Source organism: Arachis hypogaea, chromosome 20 (genome assembly GCF_003086295.3).
Source record: "Arachis hypogaea cultivar Tifrunner chromosome 20, arahy.Tifrunner.gnm2.J5K5, whole genome shotgun sequence".
Taxonomy (NCBI): domain Eukaryota; kingdom Viridiplantae; phylum Streptophyta; class Magnoliopsida; order Fabales; family Fabaceae; genus Arachis; species Arachis hypogaea.
Window position 1 is genome coordinate 32,060,592 of NC_092055.1, and position 4,741 is coordinate 32,065,332.

Below are 4,741 nucleotides of genomic sequence, written 5' to 3' on the forward strand. Positions count from 1 at the left end.
TGTTTCCATAGGGTTCACCCATGTAATTCACCTCTGCTATTGCAGGGTTCTCAGGATCATAAGCTTCTTCCTCAGAAGATGCCTCTTAAGTACTGTTGGATGCAGCTTGCATTCCATTCAGACTCTAAGAAATCATATTGACTTGCTGAGTCAATATTTTGTTCTGAGCCAATATGGAATTCAGAGTATCAATTTCAAGAACTCCCTTCTTCTGAGGCGTCCCATTACTCATAGGATTCCTCTCAGAAGTGTACATGAACTGGTTATTAGCAACCATGTCAATGAGTTCTTGAGCTTCTGCAGGCATTTTCTTTAGGTGAATGGATCCATCTGCAGAAGTATCCAATGACATCTTAGCTAATTCAGACAGACCATCATAGAATATATCCAGGATGGTCCATTCTGAAAGCATGTCAGAAGGACACTTTTTGGTCAGTTGCTTATATCTCTCCCAAGCTTCATAGAGGGATTCACCTTCTTTCTGTCTGAAGGTTTGAACATCCACTCTAAGCTTACTCAGCTTTTGAGGAGGAAAGAACTTGGCTAAGAAAGCCGTGACCAGCTTATCCCAAGAGTTCAGGCTATCTTTGGGTTGAGAGTCCAACCACACTCTAGCTCTGTCTCTTACAGCAAACGGGAAAAGCATAAGCCTGTAGACCTCAGGATCAAACCCATTGGTCTTAACAGTATCACAGATCTGCAAGAATTCAGTTAAGAACTGAAAAAGATCTTCAGATCGAAGTTGATGAGCGGATAATTTATACGCTTTTTGGCATTGTTTTTACATAGTTTTTAGTATGATTTGGTTAGTTTTTAGTATATTTTTATTAGTTTTTAATTAAAAATCACATTTTTGGACTTTACTATGAGTTTGTGTGTTTTTCTGTGATTTCAGGTATTTTCTGGCTGAAATTGAGGGACCTGAGCAAAAATCAGATTCAGAGGTTGAAGAAGGACTGTAGATGCTGTTGGATTTTGACCTCCCTGCATTTAAAGTGGATTTTTTGGAGTTACAGAACTCCAAATGGCACGCTTCTAATTGCGTTGGAAAGTAGATATCCAGGACTTTCCAGAAATATATAATAGTCTATACTTTGTCTGAGTTTAGATGACGTAAACTGGCGTTGAACGCCAGTTCCATGTTGCAGTCTGGCGTTCAGTGCCAGAAACAAATTGCAAAGTGGAGTTCAATGCTAGAAACACGTTACAAACTGGCGTTCAACTCCAAAATTGACCTATCCACGTGAAAACTTCATGCTCAGCCCAAGCACACACTAAGTGGACCCCGGAAGTGGATTTCTGGATCAATTACTTACTTTTGTAAACCCTAGTAGCTAGTCTAGTATAAATAGGACGTTTTACTATTGTATCTTCGGATCATCTTTGGATTATTTTTTTGATCCTTTGATCATGTTTTGGGGGCTGGCCATTCGGCCATGCCTGGACCTTATCACTTATGTATTTTCAACGGTAGAGTTTCTACACACCATAGATTAAGGTGTGGAGCTCTGCTGTTCCTCAAGGATTAATGCAAAGTACTACTATTTTTCTATTCAATTCAACTTATTCCGCTTCTAAGATATTCATTCGCACTTCAATATGATGGATGTGATGATCGTGACAGTCATCATCATTCTCAACTTATGAACGCGTGCCTGACAACCACTTCCGTTCTACCTTAGATTGAATGGATATCTCTTGGATATCTAATACAGGGGACCGAGTTCGAGTTATTAGTGTCTTCGTGGTATAAGTTAGAACCCATGGATGGCCATTCCTGAGATCCTGAAAGTCTAAACCTTGTCTGTGGTATTCCGAGTAGGATCTGGGAAGGGATGGCTGTGACGAGCTTCAAACTCGCGAGTTCTGGGCATAGTGACAGATGCAAAAGGATAGTAAATCCTATTCTAGTATGATCGAGAACCGACAGATGATTAGCCATGCAGTGACAGTGCATTGGACCATTTTCACAGGAGGATGGGATGTAGCCATTGACAACGGTGATGCCCTACATAAAGCTTGCCATGGAAAGGAGTAGGATTGATTGGATGAAGACAGCAGGAAAGCAAAGGTTCAGAGGAACGAAAGCATCTCTATATGCTTATCTGAAATTCTCACCAATGAATTACATAAGTACCACTATCTTATTTTATGTTTTATTTATCTTTTACTTATCAATTCATAAAATCAGTTGAATCTGCCTGACTGAGATTTACAAGGTGACCATAGCTTGATTCATACCAACAATCTCCGTGGGATCGACCCTTACTCACGTAAGGTATTACTTGGATGACCCAGTGCAGTTGTTGGTTAGTTGTACGAAGTTGTGAAACAAAATTAAGAATATGAACGTGTGTATAAAGTTTTTTGCGCCGTTACCAAGGAAGTAAAGATCACGATTTCGCACACCAAGTTTTTGGCGCCGTTGCCGGGGATTGTTCGAGTTTGGACAACCGACGGTTCATTTTGTTGCTCAGATTAGGTAATTTTCTTTTTGTTTTATTTTCAAAAAACAAAAAAAAAAAAAATTTTTTCAAAAATCTTTCAAAAAAATTTTTTCCCTCTGTTTTCGAAAATTATTTTAAAATTTTTAAGAATGAATTCTAAAGTTTCAAAATGGTATGCTGAAGTTTGGCTGGCCATCAAGCTTTAGACTAACCTGGTATGATTCCTGGAATCTTGATTGAGGACTTTGAATTCTTTGCTTCCTTTTCCCTATATGTTTTCAAAAAAAAAAAAAAAAATACAAAAATCCAAAAAAATTAATAAAATCATAAAAATAAAAAATATTTTATGTTGTTTGTTTGAGTCTTGAGTCAATTTTTAAGTTTGGTGTCAATTGTATATTTTTATTTTTCTAAAAATTTTTGAAAATTCATGCATTCATAGTGTTCTTCATGATCTTCAAGTTGTTCTTGGTAAGTCTTCTTGTTTGATCTTCATATTTTCTTGTTTTGTGTCTTTTCTTGTTTTTCATATGCATTTTTAATTAGTTAGTTTCTAAAGTTTGAAAATTTCTAAGTTTGGTGTCTTGCATGTTTTTCCTTCATTAAAAATTTTCAAAAATAAGTCTTGATGTTCATCTTGATCTTCAAAGTGTTCTTGGTGTTCATCTTGACATTCATAGTATTCTTGCATGCATTGTGTGTTTTGATTCAGAATTTTTATGTTATGAGTCTTTTTCATATTTTTCTCTCTCATCATTAAAATTCAAAAATAAAAAAATATATTTTCCTTCTTTTACTCAAAATTTCGAAAATATGATTTGATTTAGTCAAAAAGTTTTTAAATTTAATTGTTTCTTAAGAATCAAATCAAATTTTCAATTTAAAAATCCTATCTTTTTCAAAAATCAAATCTTTTTCATTTTTCTTATTTATTTTCGAAAATTTAAAAAAAATATTTTTCAAAAATATTTTTCTTAATTTTATCTCATAATTTTCGAAAATATTACTAACAATTAATGTGATTGATTCAAAAATGTAAAGTTTGTTACTTGCTCATTAAGAAAAATTCAATCTTTAAACTCTAGGATCATATCTTTTTAGTTTCTTGTTGGTCAAGTAATCAACTTTAGTTTTCAAAATCAAATCTTTTTAATTTTCTTTTCAAATCTTTTTCAAACTAACATTTCAATCATATCTTTTTCAAATTCAATTTCAAAATCTTTTCTAGCTTCTTTTCTAACTTCTTATCTTTTTAAAATTGATTTTTAAATCTTATCTTTTTGTTTCAATCATATCTTTTTAAATTTCAATCATATCTTTTTCAAAAACAAATTTCAAAACTTTTTCAATCAATCTTATCTTTTTGTTTCAATCATATCTTTTTTCAAAACTACCTAACTAATCCTCTCTCTCTTATTTTCGAAAATTTCCTCTCTCCTTTTTCAAAATTCCTTTTTAATTAACTAATTATTCTAATTTTAATTTAATTTCAACTTTAATTTTTGAAATCTAACTTTCAATTTTAATTTTTATTTTACTTAAATTTCAAAATTCTCTCTCTCATCTCCTTCTATTTATTTATTCATCTACTAACACTTCTCTCCCATCCAAAAATTCGAACACAACCTCCCTCTCTGTGTTCGAGTTTTTCCTCTTCTCTTCTTTACATTACATTCTTTTCTTCTTCTACTCACACAAAGGAACCTCTCTCTACTGAGGCAAAGAGGATCCCTATTATTTTCTATTTTCTTCTTTTTCATATGAGCAGGAGCAAGGACAAGAACATTCTTGTTGAAGCAGATCCTGAACCTGAAAGGACTCTGAAAAGGAAACTAAGAGAAGCTAAAATACAACAATCCAGAGACAACCTTACAGGAATTTTCGAACAGGAAGAGGAGATGGCAGCCGAAAATAATAATAATGCAAGGAGGATGCTTGGTGATTATACTACACCTACTTCCAAGTTTGATGGAAGAAGCATCTCAATCCCCACCATTGGAGCAAACAATTTTGAGCTGAAACCTCAATTAGTTGCTCTAATGCAACAGAATTGCAAATTTCATGGACTTTCATCAGAAGATCCCTACCAGTTTTTAACTGAGTTCCTGCAGATCTGTGAGACTATTAAGACTAATGGAGTAGATCCTGAAGTCTACAGGCTCATGCTTTTCCCTTTTGCTATAAGAGACAGAGCTAGAACATGGTTGGACTCACAACCTAAAGATAGGCTGAACTCTTGGGATAAGCTGGTCACGGCCTTTTTGGCTAAGTTCTTTCCTCCTCAAAAGCTGAGC

General features: G+C 34.1%; 1 non-coding gene across 1 annotated transcript; it reads left to right on the forward strand.

Annotated features, from left to right (window-relative positions):
* The first annotated feature begins 406 nt into the window (after positions 1–406).
* Positions 407–514, forward strand: LOC112787650 (small nucleolar RNA R71). The gene has a single exon (XR_003195051.1). It is a non-coding gene; the product is annotated as a small nucleolar RNA R71 (small nucleolar RNA).
* Positions 515–4,741: the final 4,227 nt, after the last annotated feature.